Source organism: Podarcis pityusensis (genome assembly GCF_964106645.2).
Source record: "Podarcis pityusensis genome assembly, chromosome: W".
NCBI lineage: Eukaryota > Metazoa > Chordata > Lepidosauria > Squamata > Lacertidae > Podarcis > Podarcis pityusensis.
Genome location: NC_138045.1, coordinates 22,572,937 through 22,592,940, shown reverse-complemented (window position 1 = coordinate 22,592,940; position 20,004 = coordinate 22,572,937). Strand labels below are relative to the sequence as shown.

The 20,004-nt window shown below is 42.7% G+C and overlaps 1 long non-coding RNA gene across 1 annotated transcript in view; it reads right to left on the bottom strand.

Annotated features, from left to right (window-relative positions):
• The window catches only part of LOC308467823, a 90,125-nt gene extending 71,086 nt beyond the window's left edge, over positions 1-19,039 (bottom strand). The window contains exon 1 of the long non-coding RNA XR_013981318.1: positions 18,537-19,039. This is a non-coding gene — a long non-coding RNA (uncharacterized lncRNA). The remainder of the gene's footprint in view (positions 1-18,536) is intronic.
• Positions 19,040-20,004: the final 965 nt, after the last annotated feature.

The window sequence follows — 20,004 nt, the reverse complement described above, 5'->3', positions numbered from 1 at the left end:
CATCCAGGTCCACGGTTGCTGAAGCGCACGCCCACGCTTTCGGTGCGAAAATGTGCTTGGCCGCTGCTGGTGCCGCCTCCTCGAGGTATTGCGGCTTTCTGGACAGTGCATCCGCCATGATGTTGTTGTCGCCTGGGATGTACTCTATCCTGAAGTCGAAATCCGCAAAGAACTTCGCCCATCGTATGTGCCTCTGGTTCAGGAACCTTGCCGTGCGCCAGTACTCCAGGTTTTTATGGTCCGTGCGGACCTGCACTGTGTGTTTGGCTCCAATGAGGAAGTGCCGCCACGCCTTGAATGCTGCATGAATGGCCAGCAACTCCCTGTCCCAGATGGTGTAGTTCTGCTCTGACTTGCTGAGCTTCCTGGAGTAGAAGGCACACGGTCTCCAGTCCCCATGCGGGTCTTGCTGCAACAGTACTGCTTCCACGGCTCTGTCTGAGGCGTCCGTTTCAACCCTCATCGGTCTGCTGGGATTCACATGCAGTAGCTGCTCTTCGGACGAGAAGAGACGCTTGAGTTTCTGAAAGGACTGCTCCGCTTGCTCCGTCCAGATGAACTTCTTCTTCTTGGAGCTGAGCGTGTCGGTAATGGCCGCCGTCTGCATCGCGAACCCCTTGATGAACTTGCGGTAAAAGTTGGCGAAACCGACAAACCGCTGGACCTCCTTCCGATTGCGCGGGCTCTTCCAGTCCAACACTGAGCGAACCTTGGCGCTGTCCATGGCGAGCCCCTTGTCCGACAACTTGTAGCCCAGGAAATCTACCTCCTTCATGTCGAACTGGCACTTCTCCAGCTTGGCGTACAGCCTGTGCTCCTGCAGTCTCTGCAGAACTTCCTTGACGTCTCCCTCGTGGGTCTCCTCTGATTCTGAAAATATCAGGATGTCGTCCAGGAAGCAGACGCATTTCTTGTAGAGGAGACCCGCCAATACGTGATGCATGAAGGCTTGAAAACAGTGGGAGCCATTTTGTAATCCAAAGGGCATAACTCTGTATTCATAGGTGCCCAGGGGCGTGAACATGGCAGTCTTCCATTCGTCGCCCTCCCGTATGCGAATCAGGTTGTACGCCCCTCGCAGATCCAACTTTGTGAAAACGCATCCTTTCCTCACCGTTGCGAGCAGGTCATCTATCTTGGGCATGGGAAAGGCTGTGGGCTTGGTTTTCGAGTTCAAAATTCTATAGTCCACCACAAGCCTTTTTTGGGGCGTGTCCTTCTTCACAAAGAATACAGGACTGCCCCCCACTGCCTTCGACTCCTGGATGAAACCGCGCTTCAAGTTGAGGTCTATGAACTCCCTGAGTTCCTGCAGCTCGTCTTCAGACATGGAATACAGTTTCCCGGTTGGCAGCGTCGCCCCTGGCAGGAGGTCAATCTTGCAGTCATAGGACCTGTGGGGAGGCAGCTTGTCCGCTTCCTTCTCGCAGAAAACCTCCAAAAACGCTGCGTACTTGAGTGGCACTGCTTGCAGCGTGCCTAATTGTAGCTGCGGGTCATCCTCTTCCCCTTCCGGGCTAGGCAGAATGCAATGTTCCGCACAGTATGAGGAGCCGAAGGTCAGTTGTCGCTGGTACCACGCCAATGCTGGGCTGTGCCTGTGCAGCCAACTCATGCCTAATACTATAGGCGTGTCCGACAGTTGGGTGACATTGAAGCTGATGACTTCTCGGTGATTCCCAATTTGCATCACCATCGGAGGCGTTTGCTGCACCACCTGCCCCCCCAGCAATTCCCTGCCATCCACCGTGACAACCTTCAGAGGCAGCGTGGCTGGCAGGAGTGCTATGTTGTGCTCTTGAATGAAATCCAGTCCTATGAAGTCTGCGTTACTACCAGAGTCAATGGTAATCGGCACTTCCATAGTGAGTCCATTGGGTAGTTGGAGCGATGCTGTGAGCTGCACCACTGGTTTGGGCGGGAGGGGGTCTGTGGGCTGCAAAATCTCTGGGGACGGCTTCATTGACTTGTCTGGCTGGGCCCCAGTGCCTCTTCCTCCAACCAGACTCTGTCGTTTCCCTGCTGTGGTTCTCTCTGCTGAGTTGCGTCTGTTACTGTTGCTGAGGCTGCAGTGTGCTTGTGGAGCCTCTGGGGACACTCTTTCGCCATGTGCTGAGCACTGTCGCAGATGTAGCACTTCCTGTTTCCTCTAGGAGGCTTCGCTTTGACTGCTCCCGGTGTTAGGGCTCTGGTTGCTGACTGAGCCCTGGCGCCTCCAATCTCCATCGGTTCCTCTCCCCCTCCCTGCGGAGGTGTGGATTGCGCACGCGCTGCATCCTTGGGAAAGAGGGGAGGTGCTCTCACTGGCGTACGTCCCCAACGTCCTTCTTCTCTGTTCCATGGACGTTCTTCCAGACGCACCCCAATTTGCAGCGCCCGCTGGACAACCTCCTGAGTGCTCTTTGGTCTCTCCCCCCTTGCAATCTCATCTTTCACATTTGCATTCAAGCCTTCCCAAAAAAGGTCTCTGGCTGGGGCAGAATCCTTCTCCCATCCCAGCGCATGGACTAATGCAAAAAAGCGGGAATGGTACTGCCTTACACTGGCTCTGCCTTGTTTGAGCCCATGTATGTCTTTTCTGGCGATATCAATGTCTATATTTGATAAAAAACACGAATCCATCGCTTTAATGAATGCATCCGCATTTTGGAGCGCCGGATCCTTATCTCTCCACAGATTGCGCAGCCACGCTTTAGCTTCCCCATGCAAATGGGACAAGATAAACCCCACCTTCTCTTGCTCATCTCTAAAGTCTTTATCCAGCAGTTCCAGCGCAAACAGCACGTCTGCTCGGAAGTTAGGGTACTGCTGCAAATTCCCATCGAAATGAGATACCAGGCTGCCTCCTCTTTTCCCCAGCCCAATCCCCTCTGATTTGGGTCCCGGTTGCCCCTGCTTAGCAAGCACTTCCAACCTGGCTTGGAGATCCCTGCAGGCGGCAGCCGCTTCCTCTTCCCTTTTCCTGGATGCGAGTACCTCCGCGTTGAGTTGTGTCACTGCATCTTGCAGGGCTGCTAGTTGCTGTTCTGTAGTCATCTTGCCTGACTTTTGTGAGCTCGCGAAGCACCAATCTTCTTCCCTCGCTGCGTCCACTCACGTTACGAGGTTTTTGGTGCAAAACTTTTGGAGATGGAGCTTACTGTCAGAGCTGGCTCCAGGTCCCAGCTCACAGAGGACCAACGCTAGCCGGCAGTAATGTACAAAAGTCTTTATTGAAGTACAGTTTCCATTTTCAAGCCGCAGCGCCCCAGCTCTACGTCTAGGGGTTAGATCGGCGAAGCTCCATCTGAGTCTCCGCCCCCTGTACACCAGTTTAAGATTCTAGCCTTACTCCACCTCTTCCGTCTCTCCTTTCTCCTCTGGGTCCTGCTACCCCCCGGGGTCCCTTCCTTCCTGGATTCTTCTGACGCTGACGTTGACCCCCCTGACTCCTCCCCCTCTTTTCGGCGGGCTTTGGGACCTGGCTCCCTATCCGGGCTGCCAACTGCGCCGCCCTCCTGTACATTTGAACTTGGCGCGCGCGCCCAGCCTTCAACCTTCCTCTCGACCGTTTCCTCGCTCCCCGATGGAGGCGTGGCCAATCCTGACTCATGTCCTCCCACTGGCAGTGCGCCGCCTGATCCCGATGCCTGGGACTCCTCCCCCCTACTGCACTCTGGTGTGGACGCTGGTCCTGATTTCCAACTGCTGCTCTCTGAGTCCCCTCTGGCCCCTTCTTCCTGGGGTGTCCCCCTCGGCACCCCCCTTGCTCTGACCATGGGAGCCCCTTTCTGTGAATCTTCCGATTCGCTGGAAAGACTCAGAGACCTCGGACCGCTGTCATCGCTAACATTTCCTTCGGACTCCTCCCCCTCGCTCTCTATTTCCTCCCTTTCCTGTGCCTCTGCTCCTGAACCCCTGACAATTACACTATTAAAAAGACAAACAAACAAACAAACAAACATGTATCCTAACTGTTAATGTCCCAATTTAGTTATCATTGTTAGATGACTTCCTCGAATCCCCCTAAACTGAGTTTCTATAGATCTCATTGTAGCAGTTTTCCAATATCCACTTTCAAATAAAATTGACTTATTCAAATTACCATCTTTCTTTCTTTTCATAATATTTTCAATCCATAATGTTATACAATTCCACATATTTTATTCCTAGGCCAGTTTGGTACTTATGAGTAGTTCTACTTATGTTATATTAGAATATCTAGCTAAATAGTCCTTAAATTTCTTCCATTCTTCTTGATGTTCCTCCTTTTTCTGATCACGGATTCTTCCAGTCAGGTCGGCCAGCTCCAAAAAGTCCATCATCTTCATCTGCCATTCCTCCACTGTTGGTATTTCTTGTAGTTTCCAATTTTTGGCTAACAAAATTCTTGCTGCAGTTGTGGCATACAAAAACAATCTAGCGTCTTTTGGGGGCAATTCCAAACCTATTATTCCAAGTAGAAAGGCTTCTGGCTTTTTGATAACTGTATATTTCAACATTTTTTTCAATTCATTATAAATCTTTTCCCAGAAGTCTTTCACCTTGGGACACGTCCACCACATATGGTAAAAGGTACCTTCCTTTTCTTTACATTTCCAACATAAATTATCACTCGTATGGTAGATCTTAGCTAATTTTACCGGGGTTAAGTACCATCTATACATCATTTTCATGATATTGTCCTTTAAAACAGTACAAGCAGTAAACTTAACCCCTTTCTTCCACAACCTTTCCCAATCTTCCATCATTATATTGTGTCCAAAATCTCTTGCCCAATCTATCATCACCGATTTCACCTGTTCATCCTTTGTATGCCACTCCAACAATAAATTATACATCTTACATAAGTTTTTAACATTGGTATCTAACAACTCCGTTTCCAGTTTGGTTTTTTCTATTGCAAAACCATTTTTTAAATCAAATTTATATAATTCATTAATCTGATGATATTGAAGCCAGTCCACTTTATCTTTGATTTGATCAAATGGTCTTAATTTAAATCCTTCACTATCCACAACCAAAAGGTCAGAATATCTGAACCATTTATTCTCCATATTTAACTTTTTGGGGGGCCTTAGCTTCCATTGGTGAAAGCCATCTGGGTGTTTTCCTTTCTAAGAGATCCTTATATCTAATCCAAACATTATATAATGATTTCCTAATTACATGATTTTTAAAACCTTTGTGGGCCTTTATCTTTTCATACCATAAATAAGCATGCCAACCAAATACATTGTCGAACCCCTCCAAATCAAGAACATCAGCATTGTCTAATTGGATCCATTCCTTAACCCAACAAAGGGCTGCGGCTTCAAAATATATCTTGAAATCTGGCAGGGAAAATCCCCCTCTTTCTTTTGAGTCTGTTAGCAATTTATAATTAATTCTGGGGTTTCCCCCCCGCCAGATAAATTTAGACAAAGCTTTCTGCTACTCTTAAAACATTTCACATTATCAATAATTTGTAGGGCTTGAAACAAAAACAACTATTTGGCAATACATTCATCTTAACCACAGATATTCGGCCCATTAATGACAGTTTTAAATTTGACCAAATCTCAAGATCTCTCTTGATTTCATTCCATAATTTTTCATAGTTGTCCTTATATAAGTTTAGGTTTTTCTCCGATAGATTAACACCCAAATATTTAACTTTTTCCACAAAGACTAGGCCTGTTTTTTCTTGAAGAATTTTTCTTTCCTCATTATCCATCCCCTCCCCACCCCTGATACTTTGGGTTTGCTCTTATTTAACTTGAATCCTGCTACCTGCCCGAACTCCTGTATCAGCTCCAGTGCTTTTACTGCACTGGAATCTGGATCTTGAAGTGTTAACACCAAATTGTCAGCAAAGGCTTTTAATTTATATTGTTTGGATCCTACTGTTATACCTTTGACTTGTTCCTCCTTCCTTATTTTTTTTTTTATAAATGTTTAATAGGGTTTAACATACAAAATAGATATAATAAACAATGTAGCATATGTCTTAATATAGTTTCACATCTTCTTTGGACTCCCTCACATCTCCCGCTCCCACTTTCATCGTTATAACTTTTTGCCAGCAATTTATCATCTTGTTTGCATTCTTATGCCCCATCTATTTATTTATAATCTTGTAATTCTCGAAGAAATTTATATTTTCTCAATCTCACATTATCATCTTAAATCATCTAATTTAGTGGTGCTCAATTATTTATGATCTAGCATCCTGCTTAGCATTCACTCAAATTACAATATTTTTGTAGATAAATCTTGAATTTCTTCCAGTCCTCCTCCATCCTCTCCTCTCCCAGGTCACGGATTCTGCCGGTCATCTCGGCCAGTTCCATATAGTCTATCAGTTGCATCTGCCATTCTTCCAGTGTGGGTAGATCTTGAGCTTTCCAGTGCTTTGCAAGAAGTATCCTTGCTGCTGTTGTTGCGTACATAAAAAATGGCCAATCCTTCTTTGCCACCCCTTGGCCGACAATACCCAAAAGAAAGGCCTCTGGTTTCTTTGTGAAGGTATACTTAAATACCTTTTTCAGTTCATTATAAATCATTTCCCAGAACGCCTTCACTTTAGGGCAGGTCCACCAGAGGTGGAAGAATGTTCCTTCACTCTCTTTACATTTCCAACACTTATTATCAGACAGGTGGTATATTTTTGCAAGTTTGACTGGGGTCATATACCATCTATATATCATTTTCATTACATTTTCTTTCAAAGCATTGCATGCAGTAAAGTTCAACCCAGTACTCCACAACCTTTCCCAGTCCTCAAACATGATATTGTACCCAATGTCCTGCGCCCACCTTATCATAGCCGATTTAACCATTTCATCTTGTGTATTCCATTTTAACAGCAAGTTATACATCCTTGAAAGCACCTTAGTCTTTGGTTCTAACAGTTCTGTTTCTAGTTTCGATTTCTCCACCTGGAACCCTAGTTTCTTATCATTTTTAAAAACTTCTTTAATCTGAGCGTAATGTAACCAGTCTCGCACTTTATCCTTCATTTTCTCCAAACTCTGCAATTTCCAGTTGTCTCCATCTTTTTCTAATATTTCCCAATATTTTGGCCATTTGGCCTCCATATTGGGTCTTTTTCGGGCCTTAGCTTCCAAAGGTGAAAGCCACCTTGGAGTTTTATTTTCCAGCAAGTCTTTATATTTTAACCAGACATTAAACAGTGATTTTCTGACAATATGGTTCTTATTAATTTTAACCTTGTCGTACCATAAGTATGCATGCCATCCAAAAGTATTGTTAAACCCTTCCAAATCCAACACGTCAGTGTCCTCAAGAAGTAGCCAGTCTTTTAGCCAGCAGAAAGCTGCGGCCTCATAGTACAACTTTAAATCTGGCAGGGCAAAGCCCCCTCTTTCTTTCGCATCAGTTAATATCTTAAACTTAATTCTGGGCTTTTTGCCCTGCCAGACAAACTTAGAAATATCTCTCTGCCACTTCTGAAAACACTCCGTCTTATCCAGAACCTGAAGTGTTTGAAACAAAAACAACATCTTTGGCAATACATTCATCTTGATAGCAGCAATTCGGCCTAACAAAGAAAGTTTCAATTTTGTCCAACTGTTTAAATCTCTCTTAATTTCTGCCCAACACTTTTCATAGTTATCCTTAAATAGACTTAGATTTTTTGCTGTTATGTTTACCCCTAGGTACTTTACTTTTTTAAGACTTGTTCCTCCTTCCTTAGCATACTTAACAAAACCTCCAGAACCGATATAAAAAGCAGAGGGGAAAGTGGGCACCCTTGCCTGGTACCCTTTTCAATTCTAATTTCCTCCGACACCACATTATTAAAATTTTTGCTTTTTGTTCATAATAGATCACATTAATACCATTTAGAAAATCTTGTCCAACCCCAATACTCTCTAAATATTGTATCATGAATCTCCAAGACACATTATCAAAGGCCTTCTCTGCATCAATAAACATTAACATCGCTTTACATTTTTTTTTTAATGTCCAGCCTTTCCAAGATAACGATTATATTCCTAATATTATCTTTCATATGTCTTCCAGGCAGAAACCCTGCCTGGTCCTTGTGAATATAATCTGACAATACCTTCTTCAGCCTGTTGGCCATAATATTGGCAAAAATTTTGTAATCCACATTAAGTAATGAGACTGGTCTGTAATTTTTTTACATTGGATCTATCTTAATCTTGTTTCGGTATCAGGGTTATAAAGGCTTCCTTCCAGGTTTTGGGTGCTTTGTCCCCTCTTATTATCTTCTTGCAAACTTCTACCAATGGCTGAATAAGCCAGTCTTTTATAGTCTTATAATACTTTGCTGATATTCCATCTGGCCCCGGGGCTTTGCCAAGTTGCATCTGGTTTATCGCCTTGTCAACCTCCTGTCATGTAATTAATCCATTAAGTAGGATCCTTTTGTTTTCGGGGAATTTTTTGCAGTCCTTTGGTTTTGATGACTTGCTCAATTTTCTCCTTATCTTCTTTACCATTTTTATACAGTTGTTTATAGTATTTCTGGAAGCATCTTCTTATCTCTGCAGGGTTCTCCACAGACTTTCTTTCTGATGCAATGTCTGTAATAGTACTTTGTTTCTGTCTCTTTTTTAACTGTCAAGCTAGCAGTTTTCCACATTTGTTTGCAGATCCAAAGTTCCTTTGTCTCATCATTCTTAATTTCCATTCTATTTCTTGGTTTATGATCTGTGAATACTGCATCTGTAAAGCTTTAATTTCCTTTTGTATCTGCAAGTTCTTTGGGTTACTTCTCAGATTCTTCTCCTTGTCTTTTAGTTGCATCAAAATCTTGTCTTTTTTTTCATTCTGTACCTTTCTCTTGATTGAATTTTGTTGTATGAGAAATCCTCTCATTACTGCCTTGCCTGCATCTCAAACGACTCTTGTTTCCATCCCGGAATTCATATTTATCATAGTAATCTATTAGAGTCTTTTGGGCCTTGCTGATTATTTGCTCGTTCCTCAACAAATCATCATTCATTCTCCATCTGTAGGATCCCTGCACAGATAATTTCATTTCCATAGACATTGCATTGTGGTCTGAGCAGGTTTTAGGGCAAATTTCCGTTTTAGTTACTCTAGGAACCGAGTCTCTGCATATCCATAAATAGTTGATTTTGGAAAAAGATTGATTTGCATCTGAAAAGAATGTGAAGTCTTTTTCTGTTGGGTTTCTTATTCTCCATATGTCTGACAGATCAAATCTGTCGATCATGTCAAAAAAAGTCTTTAGTAGTCTGCCAGCATTCATTATTTTCTGTCTCTGTGTTCTATCCATTAATGTTGATGCAACTCCATTCAGATCACCCAGCAAAATTATTTTGTAGTCCAAATATTCCAGCAGTCTTGTTTCCAAATTTTTGAAAAATTCTGCTTTGCCATCATTTGGTGCATAAATTCCCAACAATAGATATTTTTCACCTTGTGCATTAATCTCTACGGCAATGTATCTTCCCTCCTCGTCTTTAAATATAAATTTTGGATTCCTTTTTTCTTTAACATAGAATACCACTCCTCTTTATTTAACTTTGTCTGAGGAAATAAATTCTTGTCCGAGTTTTTTGTTCTGAAGAATTTTTCTAGGTAATCTAATAACATGAGTTTCTTGTACACAAATTATATTCAAATTTTGTTTTACGAACACATGATAAATCTGATTCCTTTTCTGATGAAAATTTAGTCCATTAACATTCCAAGAGTAGACTCTCAGGGCCATCCATCTTTCATATTAAGGGGCCGCTGCCCCTGCCCCCCGTGGCTGTGGACTTTCCAATCCAAATTCAACTGCATATTTTTCCAAAAACTTATCCTTTTCTCCAACAGTCTTGATTCTTTGTTTTCTTCCCTCAAATTTGAAGGAAAGTCCTTCCGGGAATTCCCACCTAAAGAAGATATTTGTCCTTCTTAAGGTGCCAGCAAGATCTGCGTAGTTACTTCTCAAGTTCAAAAAGTGTTTTGGGATCTCCTTGAACAAAACAATTGGTTTATCCTTGATCTTTAACCTTTTTTTGTAATGAAGGCCCAAAATAGTGTCCCTTTGTTCCTTGGTCTTAAAGACCTCTATACAGTCATGTATAATTTAGAATCTTTTTAAGGTTCAAATCTGTAAGCCTTTTCAACCCAAGAATTTAACTCATCTTTCTGAAGATCCCAGCATGCAAGAAATTGATCAATTAGCCAATCTTTGAGATGATCCTGTTCCAGTTGAGGTGCACCTCTGAATCTTAACTGGGTTTCCCGTTCCCTCATCTGAAGGAAAGCAATTGCACTGGAGTTTTCAAACTGTAGTCTCTCAACATCCGGTACTCTAACTGTCTCTAGTTGTGTCAGTCTTGTCTCATGGCCTGTGACCTCAGTTTTGACCTCTTTCAGTTCAGCTCTCAAGTCAGCAAAATCTTGACTCAGTTTTTCAATACTCTGCTGATTTCCTTTCACCTTCGTTTTATTTTCAGTCAGTAATTGCATCACATTTTCCTCAAAGGGTACAGCTCTAGAGCCCCATCTTACTTTGCTCTTCTCTCCTTTCTCCCCATTCATAGTTGCACAACAATTTCAAGGTCAGTCACACAGTCAGAGAGAAAGGGGGGGGGGCAGTTTCCCACCATAGCCAGCTGCAGGCAGTTCTGCAGCTCCCCTTTTCCTTTTTACTCATAAAACAATTTGTTAAATACTCCTCAGAATCTCTTTATACTTTAAAAAATGTTCCTTGAGGGTGAAAGATACTTTTAAAAATATAGAAACCAGTTCAGGCAGCTGCAGTTTACTTTCTCTCTGCCAAAAGAGGAAACGAAAGTTGAAGATTTCCGAGACTTCCGGGTCAGCGCCATCAGTGAATGGCGGAGTTCCTCCGACCGGAGGAACGGGCTCCGTGGAAACAGGGTCTTCCTGCTGCGGCGAAGGTGGGGACCCGCTAGAAATCCCAGGCAGAGGAAGCCTGGGAACGTGGGGTTCAGCAGGGCACCAGGAGCACCCCCCCTACTCACCGGGAACCCCATTTTGGGGCGCCGGAGCGAAGTGGGGTGAGTGGCGTGGTGCTGCGAACTGATTGCTATTTTCACGGAGTGAAGCCGCACAGCCATTGCCGGAGAGCGCTGACTTTTTCCTGTGGACAATTGGATTTAAAACAAGTACCCGTGAGTAGAAACAGAAAATTGGATCAAGAAATATCTTAATTTGGCATCGAAGCGGGAAGGCTCAAAACAGGAAGTCCGCCTTCCACTTTTTGTATATAGACTAAAGCAAAAACTTTGTAAGCTAAAGCCTGGAAAGCTGTTAAAAAAGTCTAAATTTCCTTCATTCAGAATTACTGAAACCCCCTTGGAAGCAGGAGAAAAGGGGGGGGGGACTTTGTTTAACCCTAACAGGAGAGGGAGTGAAGAAGGATAAGTTTCCACCGTCTCTAACCTGGGAACGGGGTGTCAGAGACAGAAATTGTTGGAGAGGTTCATCGACTGTGAATGGAATACTTTGACAGGTAGCTAAAGAAGAGAAACAAGCTGATTCCAATGTTGCCTTTTGCATTCTAAAGAAACAAAATATCTGAAAAATGAATAATTTTCCTTTGTTGGACTTGCCTTAAAAAAAATATGGATACAAATAGAAATTGTCTCCTCTAGAGGGAGCTTGTTAAATTGTTGCTGCAGTATACTTGAGGACTCAACAGCTGTGAGATTAAGACCGTGGGAACAGTCTTTTCTGACCTTGACTAAAGATGAGCTGGGAGGAAGATTGGGTGCTTGCTTTATGCAAGACAAGTGCCTTGCTGGAACAGATGCACGAGAAGATGGACTTGATGAATGAGAAAATGGATTTGATGACTGTTGTGGTTAATAACTGTGGACAAACAGGGAAAATTGATACAGAAATCATTCAGGGACCAACTCATGAATCTGTACTGACTGGGCAAGTGCAGAAGATAATGGAGGAGGATGCGGTTGCACCTCAAATAATACAAATGGAGAGACCCGAGGCCCTACAGGAGCATAAGCCGCTGTCATTGAAGATTGAAGTTGGAGTGGGCCAGGGGGAGTCTGGAGCTGAGGAGGTTCCTAACTTTGGAGAGACCTTGAAATATGCTTTTAAATACTTTTTGGACTATATTGATGACTGTGGGGAGTGGGACTGTGGGGAATGGGCGGGGTTGATGAAGGGAGATGGAGACAATTTTGGGTTGGAATCCCCCAGAGACCTACTCCTCAATGAGAAAGGAAAGAAATTAAGAAAGAGACCAACAAAAGACAAGGAAAAGGGCAAGTATAAACAAGAAGAAGAAGAACTGCAGAAGGGACATGGAAGAGATTTAAGGGCCTCGGACATAAGGCTTCCAGGTTGATGGACTAGATGGAATGGACAGTAAGGACTGACACGATCCGAGACCAGGAAGAAGAGACGTTGGATGAAGATTGGAAGAAAAATTATTAAGAAAACTTTCTATTTAGGGAATTAGCTTAAAATTAATGAATATTAGGGAAAATGTTGGAATGAAACTATATGACTCTAGCAGAAATGATATCAGGAGTTATGTATAGTTGAAAACTAAGATTCAAGCTTTAAGGTATTTTAGGGTAAGATAAGGTTAAATAAATTAAGGTAATTTGAATAACAGAATATGGGGAAAGATGGAAAGGATTTGTTGAGCTAATTATTAGGTTAAATTGTTAAGATAATTTTTTTAATAAAAATTGAGAAAGATGGAAAGAATTTGCTGAAATAATTAATTAAACTAGAATACAAAAAGGGAGGTGTGAGGAGGTCAATGAAACAAGCAAATGGAAGTTATAGATATGTAATTTGGGATTTTTGTTGTTTTTTTTCCTTTTGTCTTCTTTTTTTTCTTTTTGCTGTATTGTTGTATTGGTTTTTGTGTTTTTTCTTCTTTTTTATGTATTATAATGTTGTTTTTTCTTTTTTCTTTATTTTCTATAATTCTGAAACTACTAATAAATATCATTTTTTTAAAAAAACAACAATGAAAGTTGAAGATTTCCTTTCCCTTTGTGACGTCACAATGGAGTCTAGCCTTCTCCTACCAGGAGGTCCACTTCAGAAAGAAAGAGTCTCTTTAAAAACAGATCTCGAACATGCAGGGATCTCTTCTTAAAACAAAGTTTTTGCCCCCCTTCCCCCTGCTAGAAGGGAGGATTTTGAAGATTACTTGTAAGTTTTCTGACAGTTTTTTCCGCTTACGACTTCGGTCAGCGGTAGCTGCTTTCGCTTTTAAGTCAGCAGAAAGGGATCGACCTCCGTGTTTAAATCCCTTTTGTTCTAATTTAATAGTCCAAATTGCATCTTTTTTCTTTACTCACAATTTCAAATTCTTATTTTTAACGGAGAAATCGGCCGCTCACGATCTCCGGACTCAGAGCTTCGCGCTGTGAGGGAAGCGAATCAATTCCACAGTGCCCACGTCTCCGACCCCACTCACTCTTGGGGCTCTTTTTAGAGCTTACCGGGGAGTGGGGGAGTCACCAGGGGCACCCGCCAGAACAACAAGCCCTCAGAACGCACGATCTGAGGTTTTTCCTGGGGTACCGTGTTGCTTTCAGGGTCACCCCAAACTTCACAGCGTTGGGGCTCTTTCAGCTGAAAGAGCTCCTGTCTCCCATTACCAGGTGACCAACCGGAAGTCCTAAAAATGTTTTTTCTAGCCTTCCTTCCTCATAGCAAATTCATCCAAAACTTCATAAAAAATTGTTTGTCCAAGTTTGTCACTTTCAATGTACAGAATGCTCAGTGCAGACAACCTCTCTTGAGACATTGTGGCCCTTAATTTATTTTTAATTCTTTTGAGTCTTGAATAACTCCTCTATCCCAAGCAGTTAGTGACCATAAAGCTAAGAAATAGCAGCAAGATTGCTTCCACATTAGGAAAGGCCATCTGAATTTTTTTCTTGTATATAATTTGATAAAGGTCTGTATGAGACAGAGAGTGCTCTGCTGTAAGCCCATGGCTTTGTCTCACGTACAGATGAAAGTGCAAAAGTGCATCAATAAGTTTCAGGTCAATATCTTCTGGGTATGCTTCCATCAACAGTTCAACACCTTGCTGAATTTCTTGCTTCGATGCTGTCAGATTAGCAAAAATGGAAAACACAGTACACAGTACTTCTTTTTAAATAGGCTTCAAGTGCATCTAACATAGGAATAAAGGATTTTATTCTAAACCTATCTCTTGAAGAAAGTGCATCTAAGGCATCAGGTGCACTTCTGTCATTTATTTGCTGTTCCCTCACTCTTCGTCTCCTTATTTTGTAGTTAACATTTGGCAAGGTGGCTTTTGCTTGTTTCTAAAGTTCATCAAAATCTTCTCTAACTTTCCTTAAAAAATCCAGAAGTGAACTGTACAAACTTGCACAAGAACTCAATAACAGCATAACTCAATTTAAAATTAGACAGCATAAATAAAATTAAGTATTTGCCTTCGCCTGCATATTGACATTGGAAAGCTCTTGTTTCCTGCGCCTAATAGCGGCTACACAAAATTTGGCCACATTGATCGTAATTTCAGGAACCTTATCTTCTACCAAGGCTCTCATACGTTGGAGTTCTGGTTCATTTTTAAGCTTTTGTAGAACTGGGGCAATAAAGGTCAAACGTAGATCCTCGTAGTAACTACAGTGCAGCAATACATGCAGACTTGTTTCCACTTCCGATGAGCCACACGGGCAAACACGTGACTCATATGGTTTGCCCTCATATCTGCCTAGCAGCAGGGCAGAGGGTAGAACGTTAAATCTGGCCAGGGTAAAGGAGTGTCTGTACTTAGGTATTTGTAAATCAGCCAAATAATTTGCGGGTGAGAACCCTCTCCCAAAGTCTCTAATTATGGCATGTTTATCCATTTTGCCCATATGACATTGCAGCTCTATGTCCCTAATGCGTTGGAGCACTTGACTTCTGGCTCTCTCATATCCTGCCGCTATCAAGATCTGCGGGGAGAATCCCAAGCTTCTTATCTTTTCAAACAGGGAAGCTTTCCAGGTGGAATGAAAGGTGTCTAAGAGTGTTAAAGGAGCCAAACCGGCCGGGGAAAAAATAAGTTTTAACCAGTAGTGTATCTTTAGAATCCACAGCCGCGCATTAACGGGTGGTTGTCCAACTTCTAAGCGGACAGCTATATTAGATACACAGGGGGGGATCCCCAATAAACACCGATAGAATTTTGTTTGAAATGCCTCCATAGGCGCAAAATTTTTAAAACTGCAAACCTGGGATCCATAAGTGAGTTGTGGGAGTATTTTTGCAGCAAAAACCTGGGAGGCCGCCGGAACGTATTTACCCCCTTTCCCGTGAAAAAATCTTGTAAGGGCTTTATTAGCCCTTCCTGCGTTGGCAATGGCGTTTTTCATCTGTTGGTGCCACGAGACCCTTTCCTGAAAAGTTATTCCCAGGTATTTGAAAGTTGCTACCTGGTCAATAGGTTGACCATTAATTCTCCATTTGTGTTTCCTTCTTTTTTTTGAAAACACCATAATTTTAGATTTGCTGTAATTTATTGATAGTTGTTCCGCTTGACAATAGTCAGCAAGTGATCTCAAAAGCTTCCTCAGGCCAACGCAGGAAAAGGAGAGTAGGACTGCGTCGTCCGCATACAGAAGCACCGGGATGGGAATACCTGCCAGTTTGGGAGGGTGGGCATTTTCTTTCGCCATATTTACTGCTAGAGAGTTGATATAGAAATTAAATAGCGTTGGCGCGAGGACACATCCTTGTTTAACCCCATAGTGCGTTTGAATTTCTTTAGTTAGATGGCCTGACCGATCGCATCTTACCCTCACCCTGGTGTTTTCGTATAGACCACGGATAAGGCGTAATAAGCGTTTATCTATGTTTGTAGCGCCAAGCTTTTCCCAGAGTCTATCCCTTGGTATTAGATCAAACGCCGATTTAAAATCCACGAATGCTGCATATAAAGACCCCCCTTTTCTAGAGTATTTGTCTGCCAGGTGTTGAAGGGTAAGGGCCTGGTCTATACTTGAACGCTTTGCTCTAAAACCAGCTTGAGCTTCTGATAGAATATGCTCTCTTTCCATCCACTCCACTAATTTATCACATAAATGAGCAGCATACAGTTTGCTAATAATACTTAATAGACTGATTGGTCTATAGTTAGCTGGCTCAGTTCTGTTTCCTTTCTTAAATATTGGAATGATGATGGCTAAACCCCAGTCCTCGGGGATAATAGCCGCTTGATTTATACTAGTGAACAAGGCGGCTAGCACAGGGGCCCACCATTCGACATTTGCCTTAAGAATTTCTGGTGGGATATTGTCAGCACCCGGGGCTTTCCCTGATTTAAGAGCTTGAATAAGGCCAGTAATTTCTTCTGTAGTTACAGGGGGCCATTCCTTACCAAATTCACTTGAAGCAGGAAGCAGAGCTGGGGCCAGTTGATTTGATGAATATAATGAGAGGAAATAGGCCTCCCATGCTCCAGCGGGTATAGAGTATTTGATTTCAATCGGGGAGTCTCTCCAGCTTTTTGCAATTATTTTCCAAAACGTGGCAGAATCTTTCCTTTGGGAGGCCTCCACTAGGCACTGCCATTCCTCCCTTTGTGCCTGGAGCTTTTTCTTGCTAATCAAAGCTTTATAACTGCGTTTTGACTCAAACCAGTCTAATGGAAGCGAAGGTAAGTTCGCTGTTCTATAGTTCCTGTACTTATCCAGCAGGAGGCGTTTCATAGCCATGCATTCTTGGTCAAACCAAGGTTTGGATTTATTAAAGTGTCGAGATTGCCGTGGCGTTTTTTTGTTGGTCAGATAAGGTTGTAGCGACGAAATCAGTTCCCGGAACATGTCTAATCTAGCCTCAGGAGTTGGGGAATTAACGAGGTTCTCCTTTCTAGCAAGAAAAATATCTGAGTGAAGTCTTTCCGATATTTCATCACTCAATTTGCTGGACCATTTAATACGTGAGTATCTTAGCTCCATGTTTTCGAAGCATGGGGCTACAAGTTTATCAGAGCAAAATAAATCTTTTCTTACATCCAGTATTAAACAGAGCGGTAGATGGTCGCTGTCAACCCTCTCCACCACTTTACATTCCCGTGCTCTGCTCAAAAGGTTAGATGACACCAGGACGTAATCGATAGTGGAGGCTCCCATGTTGGATATAAATGTAAATTCCCCACTGGGTTCTCTGTCGACACGGCCATTTAATACAGTCAAATCCAGATTGTTGGAAAAACGTAGAAGGCATAGGCCTGCGTAATTGCAGCCCTTGTCTTTTGAGAGCCTTGGGGGAATAGAATGGGCTTCTTCAGAAATGGGAGGTACGTCGTGAAAATGAGCATATAACGCTTCGTCTGATTGGCCAATTCTGGCATTTAAATCCCCAGCCAGCAGCACTGCCGCAGCAGGAGTTTGATTCATTAGCTCATCGACATAAGATTCTATCCTATGCCAGAGATTTTTGATAAGCTGCTTGCCTCTTTGGGGAGGGGCATATATATTAATCAACAGAAGTGTGCAATATCTGCATTTCATTAATAATGCCATGGCCACACTGCTCAGAGGCTCCAGCTCGACGAAAGATGCTCTCAGCCTTGTGGATATTAGAATGCCTAGCCCACCCTTAACTCGTCCCCCTTTGTTGCTTGGTGAACCTGCGAGCGAAAATGAGGCAAAACCATTTACATCTAGATCCCCTGTTAGCCATGTCTCTTGCAAGAAGACTATATCATGATCTTGAATAAAATTGACAAATGATTGGTCAGTCGCCTTGTTGAGCCAACCAGCAATGTTCCATGATAAAAATTTAAGATTGGCTTTATCACAATCGAATCTTTGTCAATTATTAGCTAACGTACTTTTAGGGTTTGTCGCTTTATGTATCGGACGCCTATCGTCTTTGAATGGCGGGCTATCCAGCCGCTCTATGATTTCAATAGGTGGATGCAAAGTGCTCACGTTTGTGAACACCAGATCTTTATTATGCATAAATTCCTTCTGTGGATAGTCTGTTTTGGCCTGATTTTGGCCCAATTCTGTTTCATCTAGGTATCTCATTTTGTCCCATACGTCTTGTGGGGTCACCTTGGGGGTATTTCTCCTTCGGGGGGGTGATGGAGTACTCTCCTTGAAGGGTGGCACATTCTCTCTTGGTGGAAAGTTAATCTCCGCTTTGATCTGAAGGTTACGTGTTGTGGTCTTTTTTTGGTCCCCCTTGATAACCTCGTTGGCTGAAGCTCTCTCGGCCAGCTTATCTCTTAGCTTATCTAGTCTTCCCAAGATGTCAGTTTGTATTAATGGTGGGAACATCCAGAATTGGTCAATTAGGATATTTTCTTCCATAGTAAAGAAATCCTCACCTTTGCTTGCAAGGCATTGCGGGTTCTGTTTGTCAGGCCAGAATTTTGAGAGTTGTTTCCCCTTTCTAAGATTTGCCTGCTTAGTTTTCAAAAGGGGGCTCAAAGGAGCCTTATTTTCAAAGAGCCTAAGTATTGTTGTCCGTGCTTTTAAAAAGGCAGGTCTTGACCTAAAAATATACTTGGCCAGGTTCTGATCCCTAAAAGTGGTCAGTGCTCTCACTGAGTGACCATCATAATGTAAATATTCCACCGAGGTGATATCATTAGCATTAACCATTCCTGGCAGTATGTCATTTAGACTAGATACAAAGTTCATTATTCGCTGTTTCCCTGTAAGGAAGCCCTTAGGCTTCGGGAAGTTCGTGAATACCAGTTTTTGGGGATTTAGGATCAAATTCCAATCTCTTTCCTGACTGGAGGCTTGCCAGGTCTGAAGGGGGGTATCATCTCTACTAAACGCTTCCTCTTCCCCGCTGTTCGATTTGCTAAGTGTTTTATTGCCTTCATAGGAAGAGGCCTCTACTTCCGCAGCATCAGGTTTATTAAAAAGTTGGTTATCCAAGGACTGAGTTGTTACTTCTGCCTTCTCACTTGCTACTGGAGTCAGCCTTGGCGAGTCCTCCTTAGCCGGTTGCTGTGTAACTACCTTTGTTTCTCTCTTTTTACCCTTCTTTTTGCTGCCCCGTGTGGTCGATTTATTTGGGGCTGGGGGAAGAAGTTTAAACAATTTCTGCCAATGTATGTTTCGATTACTGCGGGTATACGTGGCTTTCCTTGTTGTTTTAATATTTTTACTTTTCTTCACTTTTACCCTTGAGTTATGTCTTTGCAGATTCTTATTTATTACTGGTTTGTTCGTCGACGCTAGCTCAACTGTTTTATGTTCTTGTGGCATATCATTTAATTTTAACTCTTTTAATTGAGATGTGAAATTTTCTACTAACGTCAGCAGTAGCCCGTTTGTTATTGTTAGATAATTTTTTATGTTGGCTAAATCAGAACTTATTGCTAGGGAATAATCCAAAGGGCGACCGTCACTCAATTCTGTTTGAGAGTATTTTGGAGTAGGTATCTGGTTTTGATGGGTTGATGTAATTTCTTCCGTGGGCAGCTGTTCCTTAGTAATAGAGGTATTTCCCTCCTGAAGTTCCTCGGCTAAAGCTAGTTCTTGCGCTAGGCTGCATGGGGAGTTAATATTTCCAGTATCTTGGTATATCTCTTTAAAATTAGACGTCCAATCAAGAACAGTAAGAGAGGGGGGTATTACTTCATCAAGAATTAACTCTTTTTGTGGACTCTTACCCTCCTCCATCTTAGGAAAGTAATTTGTGATTTTGCTTTGTCTTTTACCAGGGCCCGAGGGGCTGATTGCCGAGTCAGGCAGGATACCCAACTCCTTGTATTTTCTTCTAGTAAAAACCATGGTAAAAGTGGTCTTGATATAGAGAGAGGGCAGTTTACCCCAGGTGCGACTGCCTTAGATTGGGGGGCAAGTGGGGGTATCAATCTATATTCCCACCTGCTCTCTGCAACAGCTTCCTGATGTGCTCATCAACAGCCTCAATATATTTCTCTATTTTGAGTTCTCTGCTTTTAGATCTTGGCAATTGTCCTAAGCCTGTAGTTTTCACCTCAATCATGCGACCAGCGCTGTTTCACAAATACTGCAACCTAGTCAGAATATAATAATAAAACAATGCTGCCAAAGAGACAGCAGT